This window comes from Macaca fascicularis, chromosome 12 (genome assembly GCF_037993035.2).
Source record: "Macaca fascicularis isolate 582-1 chromosome 12, T2T-MFA8v1.1".
Lineage (NCBI taxonomy): Eukaryota > Metazoa > Chordata > Mammalia > Primates > Cercopithecidae > Macaca > Macaca fascicularis.
In genome coordinates this window covers 19,751,168-19,772,606 of record NC_088386.1, presented here as the reverse complement: position 1 = coordinate 19,772,606, position 21,439 = coordinate 19,751,168, and positions in this window count along the sequence as shown.

The window sequence follows — 21,439 nt, the reverse complement described above, 5'->3', positions numbered from 1 at the left end:
CAGATTCCATTTCCTTGTCTTTTCTAGCTTCTAGAGGCCACCCACATTCCTTGACTCATGGTCTCCTTCGTCTATCTTGAAGGCCATCATCATTGCATCACTGTGCTTTTCTTTTGTGGTCACATCCTCTGACTGACTCTGCCTCCCTCTTCAACTTTTGAGGGCCTTCGTGATTACATTGGGTCACTGCATAGATCAGCACAATCTTCCTATTACAAGGTAAATGGATTAACAACCTCATTTCCACCTGGTCCCTTAATTCCTCTTTGCTGTGTAAACACTTGCAGCCCTGTGTTCACAGGTTCTGAGGATTAGAATGTGAACATTTGGGGGCAACACTTATTCTGCCCATTACGGGGTGATTTGGGGGGTTTCACCATCCAAAAAGCAGACTTTTGCATAATTTCTTTGTTTTTAAGACAGCAGCCCATCTTTTGCTACTGGTGTTTGGACTCCCTTGATTCAATTTCTCTTCCTGTCTTCTGCTATTGCAAAGGAAGGCCACAGTCTAACTGCATCTGGCTGAGGAGGAAACCTTGGGGTTTATCTCCTTCTTGACCAACTCTTCTCTTTTCTGTCCCATTCTATTTCCCCATCTTTAGGAGTGCCATGTCCTCCCAATTTTAAGCCTCTTTAGGGTTCTAGCCTGTGAATTAGTTTCCAAGCTTGGCCACTGAAATAAATTTTGTTCTACCTAATAGCATTTTTTGCCCACAATTTTTTTCTTTCTAATTCTCTTGTTTCTTATGGATAAAAAATTAATTGCTATAGTTTTAGAAAGGTTTCAGGAGAAAGTAGAGACATACATGTGTGTTCCATCAGCCATGTCTAACCAGAAGTCTAAGATACTTATTTTATAGAAGACAAAGGCCTAAGCCTGACAAGTAATTTGTCTAAGATCACAAAGACAAATAAATTGGAACCAGAATTCTATTCTAGGCTTTTCTGATCTTTGTTTTGGGAGGATGATTAGATGCAATAAACTTTAAGGTCTCTCCTTAATATATTAAAGATACATTAAACCACACTGATTCTCAAGATTTATTGTCTGTCTCAGCTGAGAGGCAATTTGTGTTATATACATGCCATATAGTTCTGATAAGATTTTAATTAGCTTGAGAAATTTATATGTCTTCATAACTCATATTGTGTCATATACATGATGGTCACCTGATAAATATTATAATCAAAGAATATGAATGCTTATTTGCCAAGCAGAACTGATCTTCAGAGTTTCCTAACGTGTAATCCTAGGATCTCGCCTAGGGCTCAGATAAAACTCCTGTCACTATGTAATGGTAATTACATAGCAAGATTCTTCACTCCAGTCAGCTGCTCACATGTTGCTCCCAAAGCTCTTACAGAAGCAATTTGAGATAAGATGGCCAATGTTAACTGTGTATATTATTACTGCTGGCTAGCTATTGGCATAGTACCTAAATTTCAGGTAAGTGTTTTGATCAACACATTTGGTATTTGGAGAACATTAATGGGAGTCATCAATGTTAGCGATATTTTTCTTGTAGTCTCCTAGCCTCAAGTGTAGTGGAGATAGTGTTTAGGCTGAGCTATGACCTTCACTGCTTTAAGAATTAAAAATTTTGTGGTGTCAAGCAAACGAGAAGACAAACCACAGACTGGGAGAAAATATCTGTAAAAGACATATCTGATAAAGAACTATTGTACAAAATATACAAAAAACTCTTAAAACTCAACAATAAGAATACAGACAATTTGGTTAAATAGTAGATAAAAGACCTTAACAGACACCTCACCAAAGGATGTATTCAGATGGAGAATAAGCATATGAAAAGGTGGTCTACATTGTATGTTATCATGGAAATGAAAATTAAAATGACAAAGAGATATCACTATGCACCTATTAGGATGGCCAAAATCCAGAATGCTGATAAAACCAAATGCTGGCAAGGATGTGGAACAACAGGAACTCTCATTCATTGCTGGTGGAAATACAAAATGGTACGTCACTTTGGAAGACAGTTTGGCAATTTCTTACAAAACTAAACATGCTCTTACCATATGATCCAGCAATCACACTACTTGGTGTTTACACAAAAGAATTGAAAACTTATGTCCACACAAAAACGCGAACATGGATGTTTATAGCAGCTTTATTCATAGTTGCCCAAACTCAACAGCAACCAAGATGTCCTTCGGCAGGTGAATGGGTAAATAAACTCTGGCGCATCCAGACAATAGAAAATTATTCAGTGCTAAAAAGAAATAAGCTGTCAAGCCATGAAAAGACATGGAGGAAATTTAAATGCATATTACTAAGTGAAAAAAGCCAATCTGAAAAGGCTACATACTGTGTGATGCCAACTACAGATGCTCCTCTACTTACTATAGGGCTACTTCCCAGTAGACCCATTGTAAATTGAAAATATCCTAAGTCAAAGATGGGTGTTTTTGTTAGACATGATGGGATGGGAAATCACAAGACACAATACCCAAAAAACGCTGGCAAGACAGTACACTGTACAGCATCAGTTGTTTACCCTTGTGACTGCATGGCTGACTGGGAGCTACTGCTCACTGCTGTTTTCTAGTATGGCAAGAGCAGCAACAGAGAGTCTCCTATCATGTATTGCCAGCTCAAGAAAAGATCAGAATTCACAATTTGAAGTACAGATTCTACTAAATGCGTATCACTTTCACACAGTGGTAAAGTTGAAAAACAGTAAGCCAAACAATTGTAAGTTGGGGACCGTCTGTATATGACACCCTGCAAAAGGAAAAGCTATTCAGATAGTATCAATAAGTAGTCTTTTTTTTTTTTTTTTTGGAGACGGAGTCTGGCTGTGTAGCCCAGGCTGGAGTGCAGTGGCCGGATCTCAGCTCACTGCAAGCTCCGCCTCCCGGGTTCACGCCATTCTCCTGCCTCAGCCTCCCGAGTAGCTGGGACTATAGGCGCCCGCCACCTCGCCCGGCTAGTTTTTTGTATTTTTTAGTAGAGACGGGGTTTCACCGGGTTAGCCAGGATCAATAAGTAGTCTTAATGGCAATAATGTTGTTCTCTGTGGGAAGTTGTTTCCAAATCTCCATTTTCCATTTTGTAAAATCAACATCAGGATTAAATGTAAAGCTACGGGTGAGGATAGAGATGAGCTTTGCCCAGGACTAAGTGGAGGAATGTCCAAAATGTCTTCAACTCCAAGGTTGAAATGCAAAAATCTTTTGATCTCTGTTGATTGCTTTCCTCGGGAATCATCTTAACCATTAATTCCTAAGTTAGCCGAGACATTAGACAAGTTTTAAGAAAAATGATTTAACCTAGTTGAAATAGAAGTCATGCCAGAACACCCTTGATCATGGAATTAAATGGCAGGCATGTTGTGGCTTTGCAGCAGACTGCTGTGTGCAATCTCAGCTCAGTTTTCTGTCAGGTGTGGGCCCTGTGTGTAAATAAACCAACCATGCTGTTACCCCATGATGCCACCATCTGTAAAATGGGGATTAGGAGTGCTGTGAAAATGAAATGTGGGAATGTGCTTGACATGATGTATTGTCATGCTCCATAAATGTCTTCAAACATTAAAAAATAATTCAAAAGTTAAATGTTGGAGAAATACAGAATACATTATTACCAAAAAAGAAAAAGCTTTCCAAGCCTCCTGTTCAAAGTATGAAATAACATACAGGGAATTATTTTGATAATTACCCAAGTCTAAAACAGTAGTACCATTTAAAAATAACCTTTTATTTTGGTTTCAGTGGCTTAAAACAGCCTTGCAAGGCATTTTTTATCAAACATTGACATACACTTCCTAAATTCTTTTGAGAAGCAAAGTCTTAAGGATTGGAAGAAAAAAATTTAATCTTCTTGAAAACGCGGTATCTCAGAAAGCAAATGAATTTCTAACATTAGTATTTTAATTATTTGGCTATTGTCTAGAAGAAAGTCCTTTTATAGTTCCAAAAAGCTCCCTACTGTCATCTGAATTATGACAAAGTATTTTGTTTTGTAGGAATACTGCCTCTTTCACAACTTACATAATTGCAGAAAGATCAATTAATAAGTGCTGAATTCCTTATTTGCATACACTTTAAGGACATCACTATGAAGACTCAGAATATTCTTTCTTATAAATTAGCTCATTTCTGAAGAGCAACCAACACTGGATCTCTTGACTATTCCAAGTGTCCTTTATAGAAAATAAAAGTATGGAAGAAACAACATAGGTTTCCATACAGAAAGACAAAACCCCCACTTCCCTCAAATAATGGTGCTCTAGAGAGAGGGAATAATATTTATTGAGCACTGCCAAGACCGGCTTGGTCGGGGAGACCCTAACCCAGCAGCACGAGAGGAATTAAAGACACACACACAGAAATATAGAGGTGTGAAGTGGGAAATCAGGGGTCTCACAGCCTTCAGAGCTGAAAGCCCCAAACAGAGATTTACCCACATATTTATTAACAGCAAACCAGTCATTAGCATTGTTTCTATAGATATTAAATTAACTAAAAGTATCCCTTATGGGAAATGAAGGGATGGGCCGAATTAAAGGAATAGGTTGGGCTAGTTAACTGCAGCAGGAGCATGTCCTTAAGGCACAGATCACTCATGCTATTGTTTGTGGCTTAAGAATGCCTTTAAGCTGTTTTCCACCCTGTGTGGGCCAGGTGTTCCTTGTCCTCATTCTGGTAAATCCACAGCCTTCCAGTGTGGGTGTCAAGGTCATCACGAGCATGTCACAGTGCTGCAGAGATTTTGTTTATGGCCCGTTTTGGGGCCAGTTTATGGCTAGATTTTCAGGGACCTGCTCCCAACTTGTCCCCCTTCTTTGATTTGCAAATCGATAAAAGCAAGGGCAACTTTGTCATGGTGAGCTACTTCTTGCAGGAGTCAGGATCCACATCTGCAGACTACACAAAGACAAACAACACGGATTAAAAGCATAATCATCATTGAAATTACAGAGCTTTCAAATGTTTTTATCCATTCTAATGGGTTACTAGCTGCTAATTTGTCTGTAGCTCTTTTAAGCACTCCAGTTCCTGGCATTAAGGTCAGGTGTGCCTGGGATGCTTTAAATATTTGTTCTTTTAATTTTAAATCCTTACGTTAAGCTCCTAGAGTGGGCCATATCATCTGAGATTGAGGTGCCACTATACTGCCATGGTTCCAGATAATAGTAACTTTTGCCATACTTTTTATCATTTCTACTATCTGACCATTTTGTTCAGACCAACTGAACATAGTGTGACCATGGCACACAGACTGAGAGGTGCAATTTAAGCTAAACATCCCCTTAGGGGACCAATTAATAATGATTCCATGGGAATCACTGTGCAACACCTCTACCTGTTCTGCAATGCAGTCTTTCTAGACAAGTATGTTCATTTTTTTAACTGGATCCAATCCTGTTCACAAATAGTTTTTTGAGGGTGGTACACTTCAATTATAGGAGCAGATTTATTATGGTAAATACTGAGATCAGAAAGCATGTGTAACTGTGTCAGAGTGGTTGCATCCAGGCATTATTACCAAACAAGATTGATAAATATGCTCAATAAGTATAATTGTTCACTGTGTCAGCCCTTATTGAAGGAATACTCATGGCAGTGGTGATAATCGCTATTATAGCTACCATTAAATTATTCGTTGTGACTGGTTGTCCCGCTTTCCTCAGGTTTTCTTCCGCCATCTATGGCAGCTTCTTGATCTGTCCCCAGGTGGGTGGCTGTGTTCAATGCGTGTTGCTCATGACAGTTGGGGTCCTCCTCAGCATCAGTCTCGCCATGGCTGCAACGGAGGGGTCCTTGGAATCCTCCCGGAGGAATCTCTTCCTCGGCTTCTGGCTCATGATAAGGTTTCAGGTGTCTTGATAGTATCCAAATCGGCTGTTGATTTTGGCCTGGAGAAACACAAGCATAACCTCTACCCCAAGTTATTATTTTACCTATTTCCCAGCTTTTTGTTCTAGCTTCTTTCCAGGTAATGTTGTATCTGCGTTTGAGACCAGGGGCATTAACATGGGTTAAATTGTGAAAGTGTTTAGCATTAGATATTGCGTTAGCAACTAGGTGATCAGCCATTTGATTCCCTTCAGTCAAAGGTCCTGGAAGAAGTGTATGAGCTCTAATGTGTGTGATGTAAAAAGGATGCATTCTACTCCTAACTGCTGTTTGCAGTTGGGTAAATAAAGTCATCAGTTGTTCATCTGTATGAAATTGTAACTGAGCATTTTCAATTAACTGTGTGTAATGAACCACGTATGAAGAATCAGAAATCACATTAATGAGCATATCAAAAGCAGTCAATACCTCAATTACAGCTACAAGCTCCGCTTTTTGAGCTGAAGTGTAGGGCGTCTAGAAAACTTTACCTTTTGATCCAGAATAAGAAGCTTTACCATTACTAGACCCATCTGTAAAACAATGACAACGCTTAGCAGGCTGCAGGTTGTTTACCACAGGAATTGTAAATGCAAACTGTTTATGGTCTTGCTCAGCTAAAGGGATAGTAAAGAAATACTCTTTTAAATCCATGACTATTAAAGGCCAATTTTTTGGAATTATAGCAGGAGAAGGCAATCCTGGCTGTAATGCTCCCATAGGTTGTATAACTGAATTGATGGCTCTTAAGTCAGTTAACATTCTCCATTTACCTGATTTTTTCTTAATTATGAAAACTGGATAATTCCAAGGGGAAAATGTTGGAGCTATGTGCCCATTTTTCAATTGTTAAGTAACTAATATCTCTAAAGCCTCCAGTTTCTCTTTATTTAGTGACCATTGTTCTATCCAAATTGGCTTATCTGTTAACCATTTTAAAGGTATACCTATTTTGAGGTACCTTCAAAATAGGTACACCTTTAAAATGGTTCTGGAGGCTTAACGATGGCCACCATCAAAAATTATTTCCTAATCTTTGGCAGGAACTTTGTTTTCCCACTTGAAGCGGTTTTTTCAAACCTTGCAAATTATTTTCTAGTCCCATACCAGGGACATACCCCATTTCATGCATCATATGTCGACTTTGAGGGCTATATAATTTTTCTGGAATTAGAACTTGTGCTCCCCATTGTTGTAATAAATCCCCCAAAAATTTATAGGTACAGAAGTTATAATTGGTTGACTAGTCCCAGGTTGTCCATCGGGCCCTTCACAATGCAAAATATAACTACTTTGATATACTTCAGGGGCTTTTCCAACTCCAACTATGTGAAATTGAGCGGGTGGAATTGGCCATGTGGATGGCCAATGCTGTAGAGAAATGATTGAAGTGTCAGCTCCTGTAGCTACCAAACCTTTAAATTTCTTTCCCTGAATAGTTATTTCACAGGTAGGATGTTTATCAGTAATTTATTTCACCCAATAAGCTGCTTTGCCTTGTTTATTTGTGCTTCCAAATCCTCCTGTTCATTTAATTTCACTTTTTCCCATTCCCACATATGGCACAATCAGGAGCTGTGCTATGCGCTCTCCTGGCTCTGCCTTCCAGGGAACAAAAGTAAATACAACAATTTAAATTTCCCCCTTGTAATCTGAATCAATGACTCCTGTATGTATTTGTACCCCTTTTAAACCTAAACTAGACCTTCCTAAAAGTAATTCTATCGTCCCTGCTGGCAAGAGTTCACAGACTCCTGTTGGGACCTTTTGTGGGGGTTCCCCAGGCAGAAGGCTCACAGCTTTTGTGAAGCATAAATCTACTGTGGCACTACCGGCTGTGGCAGGGGACAGACATTGTATAGAGGTGAGGGAATGGCCTGAGCTGGAAATGCCCCAGTTTAGAATGGGGTCCGGGATGGGCCCCTCATGGCGTTTCCCGAAATTGGGTTCCCATCTTTATCAAACTTAGAGTGACACTGACTAGCCCAATGTTTTCCTTTTTTTGCATTGGGACATATTTCAGGCTCAGCAGTTTTCTCTTTTCGGCTATCTGGCGGCCTGACTTGCTGATTTTTTCTACATTTTTTTTTTTTTTAAGTGTGACCATGCTTCCCACAGTTAAAACAAGCTCCAGGAAATGGAGTATTTTCTTTATCCACTCTCAGTCCTGCCATTACCTGTGCCAACAAGGTAGCTTTATGCAGATTACCTCTGATATCATCACAGGCCTTGATGTAATCAACTAAATGTGCTTTTCCTCTGATAGGCTGCAGAGCAGCTTGGCAATTGGGATTAGCATTGCGAAAATACTGTTCATAGTATTTCCTTACTGTCATTTTAATGTCTACAGAATCTGTAATTTTGTCCCTTCTTACATTGCTAATGATAGCAATTCATGTTTTCTCCTTTTTTCTTGATGCTAGAGGTTCAGCATCCTTATTGATCTTTTCAAGGATTTTGGTTTGTTGATTTTCTCTATTGTTTTGTTTCCCTGACTTCACTCTAATTTTATTGTGTTTCTTTTTCTTATTTTGGGTTTAGTTTGCTCTGCTTTTACTTGCTTCTTAAAGTACAAGCTTTGAGGATTGATTTTACAACCTTCCTCCTCTTAAATGTAGACATTTATAACTATGAAGTTTCCTCTAAGTACTGCTTTATCTGTATCACATGAATTGTGAAATGATGTGTTTTATTATCATTCTGTTCATATTTTCTAATTTCCCTTGTGATGTGCATGTATGTATATGTATATATGTATGTATGTATATGTATATGTAGACACACACATATGTAGTGAGTTATTAGAAATGTGCTGTTTAATTTCCAAACATCTAGAGATTATCTAGACTTGTGTTGTTTATAATATATATATTCCCTTGTGATATATATACACACACATATGTAATGAGTTACTAGAAATGTGCTGTTTAATTTCCAAATATCTAGAGATTGTCTAGATTTGTTCTGTTTATACATATACATACACACACATATGTAATGAGTTATTAGAAATGTGCTGTTTAATTTCTGATTATCTAGAGATTGTCTAGATTTGTGCTGTTTCATACAGTAGCCACTAGCTATATGTGGATATTAAAATTAAAATTACAATGAATTAAAATGAAAAACTCAGTTGCTAAGATGATCTAGCTAAATTTCAAGTCCTCAATAGTCATATGTGGATATGACTACAGGACTACCACCTTTGGCAGCACAGATATTTCTATCATTACAGAAAATCGTATTAAAATATTGTATTGTTATTGATGTCTAATTTAATACTGCTGTGGTCAGAGAGTATATTCTGTATGATTTATGATCTTTGAGATGTTTGGAGACTGTTTTATGATCCAGAAATAGTCCACCTTGGTGAATGTTTTGTGTGCACTTCAGAAGATTACTCAATCCTTTTCTGTTGTTCGGCATCATGCTCTAGTACTTTCAGTTAAGTCGAGTTATATCTTCTCTATCTTTGTTTAAATTGTTTTAATCCTATCAACTGCTGAGAGAGTGGTATTCAATTCTTCGAAATAATGATTTTACGTTGGTTGTAAAATCAATGCTCAAAGCTTGTACTTTAAGAAGCAAGAAAAGGCAGAGCAAATTAAACCCAAAATAATGATGGACTTATCTATATTTTTCTTTTGTTCTGTCACATTTAAAATGGTTATGTTTTCTTCATCATGTAATTCATTTATCATTATGAAATACCTGTCTTTATCTCAGTATGAAATACTCTCTGTGCTGAAGTCTCCTTTCTGTTATATAACATAGTTGTGGCAGATTTCTTATAATTAGTGTTTGGGTGGTATATGTTTTTCCGTTTTCCATCCTTTTACTTTCAACTTTTCTGTGTTTTATGTTTAAAATGTATTCCTTCCCAACAACGTACACTTTGGTCTTGCTTTTTCAACCAATACATACTTACTGATATATTTGTGTTTTATTCCACTTGCTCTTTGTTTTTTTGTTCCTCCTTTCCTGCCTCTTTTTTGTGTGAATTAAGTATTTTTAGATATTAATTTTTGTTATTTTCTGTTGGTAATCATTAGTTGCTTTTATGTCTCTGTCATTTTTATATAGATATTACTATATACATCTCTAATTTATCACATTGACAACAAAAATTATTTTACTACTTCACAAACAATATAAAACTCTTAAAATAATATATTTTAATTGCCATTCTCCTACCCTCTATACTCTTGTCATACAGCTTACTTCTAAATATGGCAGAATAATGTAAAATAACTACATTGTTTTTAGTTTTACTTTTAGAAACCAATAGTCTTTAAAATATTTGTGTGCATGTGTTTGTGTTTTAATGTCTTTTATATTTACTAACGTGCTTTTTCTTTCCAGAGTTCTCATTCTTTCCTAAAGAACTGGGTGTCTAATATTATTTCCTTTTGGCCTAAACAACTTATTTGAGTATTTCCTGCTAGTAGAGGTCTGCTCGAGGCAATTTCCTTCACTTTTGTTTTCTTGAAAATATGTTTATTTTGGCTGGTTTCATTTTTGGAAAAGATTTCACTGGCATAGAATTCTAGATTGATTTTTTTTTCCTTTCAACACTTTAAAATGTCATTTCACTGTCTCCTGGTCTCCACTGTTTCCAGTGGGAAGCTGTAATTTCTATTGTTGCTCCCCTGTATGTAACCTCTCTTGTTTTCTCTGTCAATTTTCCAGATTTTCCCTTTATGTTTGGGATTCATCTGTTTGATTCTGATGTGTCTATGTGTGCTTTTACTGGTATTTCTTTGAATTAATTCTTCTTTGGGTTTGCAGAGCTTATTCTATGTTGGGTTAATGTCTTTCATATATTTTAGAAAATTCTACGTCATTTAAATTTTTCCTAGAACTCAAAGTATGTGTTCTTTTGGCTGTTTTAAATATATCAGATATCTTGAATGCAAGTAGAGTGTTCAGACACAAATCGTATATCTTCACTTTCACTGTTCTTTCCTTTTCTATGTCTAGTGTGCTAACAATGCTTGAAAATCTTTGTGTATAAAATGAAACATTTTTCATTTCTAGCATCTTATTTCACTGTGAAATTGTCCATCTGTCCAAAGATGTTGCTCACTTTTCCACTCAATCCTTTTATATACTGTTATTATTTTACAGTCCCCATCTGATAATTACAATAATTCTGTGGCTCTGGTTCTATTTGCTGTTTTCTCTCTCGAGGAGGGTCATTTTCTTAACTTGTTCATGTGCCTTATAATTTTCGATGAATTATAAATGAACAGTAGAGTCAGAAGAAAATAATAATCATATCCAGAAAAGGGCAGGCATTTTTATTCTGGCAGGCCGTAAGCTTATTTTTACACTAGAATTTTTGAGATAATTTAGTCTAGTTGATCTATGTCTGCAATTGTTGTTGATTTAGTTAGATTCAGTTCACCACAGGCTTCACATTGTTCAACGGAGAAATCAGAACCTTCCTTTTAGCAGGACTTGCGGTATGAGTGCCTGAGGGAGTTGAGCAGTCCTTCTTTCCTGCCCTAGTACTTTAGCCAGCCCTGTTTGCCTTTGCTTCATGCCTGTCTCAGCTCTTACGAGAGCTGTCACATACTCAGTGCAAGGCATGGAGTATCTGGGGGTTTCTCTTCATATTCTTGTTCTGCCTCTGGATTTCAGCAATACCTGTGCACTTGGGTTTGGAGTCAGATGTCTTTCTTAACTCTCTGGCCGCTCCCCCAATGGGTAGCTGGTCTTTACCTCATTAGGTAAGGACCATAGTGTCTGTGGGGTTTCCTGTAGTTCTTCTTAGACTCCAACAGGCTTGGCATACTTGTACCTGGAGAAGAGGGGATGTTTTTCTCAGCTCTCCAGCATCTCCCCAGCAGCAGATGGCCATTGTCTAGTGTGCAATGTAATGTCCAGAGGGCCAGTGGAGTTTCTCAGTTCTCCCTTCAGCCTTTGGACTTCAGCAGACCCCATGCACTGTGCCTCACTGCGCACTCAGCTCACCTGTTCCTCCCCCAGTGGCAGAGAGTTGCTGCCTTATAATCACCATGACCAAAGTGCCTGTGGGATTTCCTTCAGTTCACCTGCTCAGACTTCAGCAGCTCTGAACATCTGTGTCTTGGGGTTTCTCTCTTGCTCCCCTGATCTTTCTGTGAGCACTCAGTGAAAACCTGTAGAAAAGAGTTGGTGGGTAAGTGGAGACTCCCCTGGTGTCTGAGATTCCTGGGGATTCTAAACGATCATGCAGGTTATACTCTCCCTTCACAATTGCACTAAAAGTTCAGCTGTTTTTCTCTTATCTGTATCCATTGCAGCAGCTTCTTCCATTCACTCTGCAGCCAAAGATAAAAGCAGTTATGGGGTCTCCTCTCTCGGGAGGTTTCTGTCATTTTTTTCAATTTTGGTTCATTAGGTTTCTTTACAGCCTGAGCTCTCCTACAGGCTTTTAAAAATTAAGATTTTGTAGAGGCCAGGTGCAGTGGCTAACGCCTGTAATCCCAGCACTTTGGGAGCCTGAAGCAGGTGGATCACAAGGTCAGGAGATCGAGACCATCTTGGCTAACATAGTGAAACCCCATCTCTACTAAAAATACAAAAAATTAGCAGGGCGCGGTGGCACACACCTGTAGTCCCAGCTGCTCAGAAGGCTGAGGCAGGAGAATGGCGTGAACCCGGGAGGCGGAGCCTGCAGTGAGCCGAGATCATGCCACTGCACTCCAGCCTGGGAGACAGAGCGAGACTCCCTTTCAAAAAAAAAAAAATTATGATTTTGTAGATTATCTGGCTTATTCTTTTTAGGGTGGGTGCAACGTTCTCTTTTGACTTCCTCATCTCTAGTGGAAGTGGAATTCAACAGAGCTTTGTATGTTGGGTTTTATGTTGAAATGGGTACAAGCCAATTCTAATTGACTTTTTAATGTGTTCTCCTCAAATTCTTGATCATCATCATCGAAAATAGTTTCCCACAGAGATGATAAAATGTTTAAAACCATTTTTTACAATCATTCAAACATTTGTAAGAGTTAGTTATATTTAAAAACTTTAATAGCTATTTTTTATTGACAAATGCTATGTTAAATTTTATTTTGTAACAAGACAAACAGAATTCAAATGCAAGCCATTTTGCATACCAAGTATTTGAAAATAACAATGAAACTCTAATGTATAGAGCATTCACCAGGAAGTTAACTGGGTTGCTCGTGAAAGCACCATCAGCTACAAAGAAACAATTAACAGATATAAGAGAAATAGAAATTTGGAGTTACAAACGAAATGAAATCGGTATGTTGAAGAAATAGGTATATTTCCATATTAATTGCAGCATTTTTTCAATAGCCAAATTATAGAATCAGCCTAAATGTCCATTAACTGATGGATGGATAAAGAAAATGTGGTGTGTATACACACACACACACACACACACACAAATATATATATATACACACACACACACACAATGGAATACTATTCAGCCTTTTAAAAAAAGGAAATCCTGTCATTTGTGACAACATGGATACACCTGGAGGACACTGTATTAAATGAAACAAGCCAGACCCAGAGTGACTAATACCACATGATCTCTCTCATATGTGGAATCTAAAAAAGTTGAACTCATAGAAGCAGAGACTAGAATGGTGGTTACCAGAGGCTAATGTTGAGAAAATTGGGGAGATATTGATGAAAGAAAATAAAATTTCAGTTAGGAGGAATAAAGTCAAGAGATCTATTACACGACATGGTAACTGTAGTTAATAACACTATATTATATACTTAGAAATTACTGAGAAAGTAGATTTTAAGTGTTTGCCATAGTTTGAATGTGTTCTCTACAAAATTCAGGGGTTGCCAATGTGATAGTGTTAACAGGTGGGGCCTTTAGAAGGCGATTAGGCCATGAGGGCTTCTCCCTTCCGATGAAAGTCTCTCTTTATAAAAGAGACTTCATACAGCGTTCAGCTCCCTTGCCCTTCCACCTTCCACCATGTGGGGGCCCCGCATTTCTCCCCTCTGGAGGACGGAGCATCGAGGTGCCATCTTGGAAAGCAGCCCTCATCAGACAAGGGAACCTGCCAGCACCTCTATCTCAGACTTCCCAGTCTCCAGAACTATGAGAATGTAAGTTCCTTTTGTTTATAAATTACCTGGTCACAGGTATTCAGAGAGAGCAGCACAAAATGTACTAAGATGGTATTCTACCCCCAACAAGATAAATATGAGGTAGTGCATATGTGAATTAGCTTGATTTAGGACGCTTACCCTCTGTATCATTGTCAGCTCTACTGTATGACAAGGCTCAACTGAGATAATGGTTGCACACGTTGTTGGTGTGTGATGCATTATAGTATAGAGATAGAGACAGCATAATGATTATAGAAATGACTAAGCCTGCTTAAAATGTCTAACTACTTTAACAAGTGCCCTTGTAATGCTCTCATTCTGGGCAGTGCCACAACCAGTGGGAGAGGTAGTATAGTATATTTAGGGAGCCCTATAGTGATTAGAATCTTGACCTGATCACTTAGCTAATTGTGGGATGCTGGACAAAACGATTTGCCATTTCTATGTCTTGATTTTCATATTTGTAAAGTGAAGATACTATTAGTACATTCCTCACAGGGTGCTACGTGCCAGCACTCAGTACTGCACAGGCGCCAGCACTCAGTATTGCACAGGCACATTGCAAGTGCTCAAAAAGGGTACACCATTTTAGTAAAAGGAGATTTTTGGTACTCCTGACATCACAAGAGATGGGACACTGCCTCCCCTCCTATTTTAGAAGCATTTCCCTAAAATGTGAATAGATGTTCTGTGGGGGAAAGAAACCAGCCAAACATGTTTCTATGATCAAGAGTTGGTGAAACACTGTACATTACACATCCTTCAGAAGTTTCACACTGTGGATTTGCACTTCAAAGCTTCTGAATTGCTCCATTATAGAGAAATTTGTTCTATTTCATTTATCTAGGATGTCTTAAATGTATTTATACATGAAACACTTTTGTTACAAACCATTTACGAACATCTAGTGTAACTATTTTCACCTGCCAACATCCCAGTTTTTTTTTTTTTTTTTTTAAATCCCTTCAATGAAAGGGCAGAAAAAGAGGCACAAGTGTTTATGGACAATGGAACAGAAAATAAAGGTTATAGCGTATCATCTAAAGTGACAAAATAACAGTCACTACCTAATAGTGATCACTAAATAATAGTATATTACTGAATAATTGTGATACAAATAGTAATAAAACTATACTGGAGTTAGGGGTTGGTGTGATAATTTAGGTGAGTGAAACTGATCTACTAAAGGAAGTCAGGAGATCTCTCAATACACAAAGTGAGAGAGACACAAATACGTGATTACCGAAGTTTTGATGTGCAAATCCACACTAATGTATTTGAGAGACACAAACACATTATTTGTAGATAGGGCAGGAACCACTGAACTAAAATTGCTGTCTTTCACTAGAAATCCCTCTGTAAAACCTGATTTTAAAGAAATGCATGAGTTACTTGGATAAAAGTGTAAACAAAAATAAAATCTTTGAATATTCCAAATTTCTAGGCTTAGTTTATTTTAGGGTGAGCCAACCCTAGAACTGGTGAAAAAAGGAATATCAAGAGAATCAGGGCCCCCACCCCACCACCTCCCCAAATCTAACAGCACATGGAGCTGTGATCAATCACCACTAGCCAGCTGGAACTTCAGGGATCGCTTTCCACTTGCTCCCTTTCTATTTTGTGTGTGCTTTAATCACTTTTCCTCCCTCCCCTGCTTCTTTTCTTTTTCGCATTTCACGCCATCCTGCAGTTCTATATTGCAGTGTAAGATTAAAAAGAAACTAATAAGCCCAGGGCAACTGACTGATTGGTGAATTCAACCACTGTGCTATCTCGACAATATTATGACTATTTTTCCTTCCAGCAACTCCATATATGCCTGCTTCTTTATGACTTTTTTTTTTTTTTTAAGCCAACAGACTCTGAGAATTCACTGCAAATCCTCAGCTAAGAATTTCAAGACGGAGCAAGCTTTAGAAATGGGGTTCATATGCACTATCTACTAAGCTCTCTTAAATTGCCAAAGCAAATCAAGGTAGCCTGACTGGCTGATTAAATGATTAATTCTGCCTGGATTTAATTTCTGGCTTTTCTGGGTTTCAGCTGTGGTCTAAATGAAAGCATTAACCTTTTAACTAGAAACCTGAATTTAGTTTTCCCTTGGTTTACACGCATGGTTCCCATCAGAGACTTATCTTCATTCTTCAAAATATAGCCCTGAATTCATCTTTCTGAATGCCCCTATGCTCTGCCCAGGACCCCATTTTCTTCCTCTTTCCCAGGCACTTTGACTCATAATGGCCCAGAAGGTCTCTCACACGCCTTTGTGACAGCACCTCCCACGCTGTCCCACTATCTGATTACCTGTCTGTCCACCTTGCTAAAAGGCGTATCTTAGACACACAACTGGTGTGTACAGTCCTCTTCTGTTGAGTGTGGCTAGGCCCTGTGAATACAATGGGATATCATGCCATTGATTAGGTTACCCTATATTGGCAGAGGTGATATGATAACACTCTGTGATTACCATAAGTTAGGTAAGGCTGTCATAGCAGCCTGTAGGAATGCAGCCTTGCCAGTACCTTGATGTTAACCCACTGAGATTGATTGTGGACTTCTGACTGCCACAACTGTAAAGCAATAAATTGGTGTTGTTTAAAGTGTGTGGTAATTTGTCGTAGCAGCAATATGAAATTAATAGATTTCAATTCCTGTCCATTCAATATAATCTTGGAGGAACGATCCATCACAAGGCCGACTCTCCTTTCCCCCAAAGGAAAAACATGACCCAGATTTTCTGAGACCAGAATCAGAATGGAAGGCCATTGCAACTGGGTCACCCCAGCAACAACACTCAGGATAAGGTTCTGCATGAAGGCTGGGTTCCCTGTAGGCCCATCCCTCCCCAGATTGATTGATCTGATTACCTTGAGCCAATTAGTGACCCAGTATCTTTATGATGAACTTCATTTTTTTTGCTTTGATTAGCCAAATGCAATTTCTTTTACTTGCAGTCAAAAAACCTTACCAGCTATCATTTGCTCAGCACTTACCATCTTCTTTCCCAAATATTCTCTCCAGTTTGACTTCCCCTTCCAGATATTGTGCTGTGTGCTTTAATTACATTTTAACACTTCATAATAATTTACTCTTTACGCTGTAACTCTTAATGAAAAATTTCACAATAATCCTAAGGTTAACTAGTTTTAAGCCCATTTCACTGACAGAAATCAGCACAAAGAGGTTAACTTGCCCAATGTCATGTATCTATTTGGTGGCAGCACCTGAATTGAAATATGGTTTTTTGTTGTTGTGATTTGTTTTTGTTTTTGTTTTTGTTTTTTTTGGAGACAATGTCTTGCTCTGTCTCCCAGGCTGGAGTGCAGTGGCGCAATCACAGCTTCCTGTAGCCTTGACCTCCTGGGCTCAAACGGTCCTCCCACTTCACCCTCCCAAGTAGCTGGTACCATATGGACTACCACGCCCGGCTGACTTTTTTTCTTTTTATTTGTAAAGACAGGGTCTCACTATGTTACCCAGGCTTATCTTGAACTCCTGGGTTCAAATCTTCCTGCCTCAGCCTCCCAAAGTGCTGAAATTACGAGTGTGAACCACCATGCCCTGCAGGTCTCTTATTTTCAAAAGTTCATTTGCCCAGCCATCAGGCTGTATTGCTTTGAAATAAGTAATGGCCATCAAAGAAATGTAACAGATGTGTTCCTCACAGAACAGAATAATCTGAGATAGAGAAAGGAATGGGCTATGTAGTTGCTGCAGATATAGAAGCTAATAAAGGAGAATATTTTCAGAAGGGAGGAAAATCCCAGGGTGGAGGAATTAAACAATGGCTCGTCCTCCCAGAACTGAGTTCTATGCTGTGATGTTTGGACAAAATGTTAAGCGAGAATAACGAGAAAAGAATAGTTCCTATTCCCATGGGTTTAGGAATCTCATTCTTATAAGAACAACAGTAGCGAAGAAAAGGGCTGTTGGGAGGATTACAGGAGGTAATGCAAGGAGATCTCTTGGCAAGATGTTTGGCAAGTAATGAGGCTAAACATTTACGTAATTCCAGGGCCAACCCACTCCTTTGAAGAAGAGATCCTTCCTTTAGATATGATTGAGCCTCCACCTGAGATTTGGCCAAGCTTGCACCCCTGATCCAAGGTGGTTCAGTTTCCTGTTTACCTAAGAGCAATCTTATTTTCCTTCTTTTTCAATTCCCCAGAGGGCATTTCGCTCTGGGCTCTCATCTATCATCCCAATGCTTTTTGGTTATCTCATCTATCATCCCAATGCTTATAGCAGGAGGGGGTTTTACCTTCCATGCCCTCTTCCCTGCCTTCTCAAACTGGGTGGCCAGAAGGCCCTCTTTGATGAGGAGATGTCTACTTAATAATGCGTCAGCACTAGGGTCTTTTACTAGAGAATGCTCAGTTATCTTCAATGATTTCTGCCCAGGCTGCATTATTTCAAGCCAATATCCTCTAGAAGAAATGGAAGGGCCTAAAACTTCCACTCCAGCATTGTGTTGGGGAAACACAGTCAGACTCAGGCAACTGGAGGACAAAATGGGGAAGGGCACAGATAAAAAGACCAAAAGAATCAAGGGGAGAAGAACTGAGAGTAGAATAGACAGCAGGTGGACCAAGAGGCAACTCAAGGAAGTTCATTAATTCACTCATTCTTGGATGATTATGAATGTCTCCTGTATTTCAGGGAATGCGCTCACAGGAAAAGAAGGCTTCTGCCCTCCAAGAATTCCCATGACAGCTCAGGTGTGGGCAACACATTTGTGAACAAATTAGATAATTTCAGAGTGATAAGTACTATGACAAAAAAGAGGATGATGTGGTAGAATGGGGAGGGGAGGAGGCAATATTAGATAACAAGGCCTGGGAAGGTCTCTCTATAGTGGTGAGAGTCAAGCCTAGACCAGAATGATGAGAAGGTACCGTGTGGAGAATGTTCCAGGCAAACAAAGGAAAGCAAGTTCATCATGGAGGTGAAGAGAAAGATGGATCCAGGTAGGGTTAGAGCAAATTCAAAGTCTTAGTGGTCATGCACTTGGTATGGGCAACCAACAAGAAGCAGACCTGGGTTAGAGCTGTTTCCGCTCCATCCTTTGGAGTGCTGGTGTGGGCAAGAATTGTTCCTGGTTGGAATTTTCTGTCATATATGGACTTGACCAGCCTCCCCTCCAGAATGTCAAGGGGAAAGCACAGATAATGATATATGCCTCTTACAGATGAGGAATCCTAGGCACAGATCAGTGACCATCCCAGAGAAACAAAGAGAATGTAGAGAAGAGAAGCCAAGGTTCAAGGCCCAAGTCATCTCCATTATGGACATGTGTTCTTTCCTTGAATCCACAGAAGTGCTCACTGTATCCTGTTCTTGGGCTGCCTGATTTCAAAAGAACCTTCTCTCTTTTCTTTCCTCTTTCCACAATGTGTTAAAGAAGCCTGGACGTCATTCTTAGCTAATATTAACCTTCATTATTTGTTAACCCTATATTTTTCCTCTTGTTTCTTCTCCATCTCTTTTTCCCTCAAGAATTCGAGCCTCTCTGCCTCCACTTGGTTTGTTTGGCTGTTAGCCCACCTCGACAGGTCTCTGGAGACAAGGTCCTGTACACTGTCCCTTACCAAGTACCTTGGAGCATGGTAAGGCTGGGGGCCTAGTGCTTACCCTCCCACTCTGGGTCTTCTAACATTCCCACTTTCCTGAGGGCAGACATTGCAGGTCATCTCAAACCTCACAGGATCAAGGGGAAAAGAACTGAGAATTCTGAGTGAAGCCTGGTAAGAATGCAAATACCAAGTCTATACCATCAGATTGATTCCGTGGACCTGGGATGGGTCCCAGGTATCTGCATTTAAAGAGACTTCTCTATCAATCTGTTTTCTCTAAATCAAATTAAATCTGTTTCCAGAGACAGAAACAGTCTGACTTCAATTTTCATTTAAATATGATTTATTGAGTTTCAAAGTATGACTTAATAGTTCTTGAATATAATTTGAATTTAATACTGAATAAATATTAGATATTAAAACTACTGAGAAACTAAAGAATGCATATTATAAAAAGGTTAAAATGATGTTGATATAATTTGACTAGTGGCAAAAACAATTTTAAAAATCAAATGTTTATTTCTTATTAAAAATAATCTGATTCTAAGCCTCAATCTCAGCCAGTACTAGAGACCCCTCATTCCCAGGGGTCGCAGATCAAAGAAGAGCTAGACTGTGTCTGAAAACTGGGGAGGGTCCTCAAATATCCTGTCTGCCACACTTGCTACTGAGAGCCACATATACTGAGCGCACAGGTATCCCTGCAAGGCTGACAGCTCTGCTGCTTCTTAGCCATGCTTGGTGCCTGGGAACCTGGATGGACTGGGGTTATGGGGAGGGCTGGGAACCCTATGCCAAGTACCTATCCTCCTGGGTGGCCAAGCAGCCATTCCCTTCACCTTGCCTCTTGCCTTCCTCTGGAGGCCTCTACATGGGCGGCAATGGTGGGGGAGGGGAGAGGGAGGGGGCGGGGGTAGGGTGGTTGGGGGTGGATGCTGCTGACAGTGTAGAAGGACGAGCTATAGACAAAACCCCTCAGACACCGAGTTGAGGAAGGAAAAGGCTTTATTCAGCCAGGAGTGTCAGCAGACTTACGTCTCAAAAAACCGAGCTCCCTGAGAGAGCAATTCCTGTCCCTTTTAAGGGCTCACAACTCTAAGGGGGTCCACATGAGAGGGTCGTGATCCATTGAGCAAGCAGGGGGTACATGACTGGGGGCTGCATGCACTGGTAATCAGAATGGAACAGAACAGGACCGGGATTTTCATGATACTTCTTCATACAATGTCTGGAATCTATAGATAACACAAGCAGTTAAGTCAGGGGTTGATTTTTAACTACCAGGCCCAGGGTGCAGCACCGGGCTGTCTGTGGATTTCATTTCTGCCTGTTAGTTTGTACTTTCTTTGGAGGCAGAAATTGGGCATGAGACAATATGAGGGGTGGTCTCCTCCCTTATCACCCCCCTTTGAGAACTTTACTCATTAGTGGGTGTTCTCACTTTCATCCTCACTACCCATGTCTTGTAAGACAGATCGATAGTGATTCGTATAGTATACTTGTGCTGAAGCATTTTGGTGAACTAAGGTAGCAATGAAGCTTTTTATCATTTGAAGGAGTACAGGTAGCAAACAAGGAAGTAGTAAGCAGGTTCCTATTACTATTGTAATTCCTATTATAAAAGTTTTAAATCTTAGTGCTGGGAACCATTTTCTAAAGATGGCCCCAGGATCAAATCCATGCCACACTTGCACAGACACATGTGCCATTTTTGTCATATCTCTAATTATGTCTTCAACTACTTGCCCTTGATCATCTATGTGTAGATAGCAATTGGTTAGGTTAAATTTCCCAAAACTCCTCTTTCAGCTGATAGCAAGTAGTCTAGGGCTAATCTATTCTGATAAATGGCATTTCTCATCAGGGTTTCTTGCTGGGCTAAAACAGTCAAAGCTCTGCCAGTTTCATTAGTG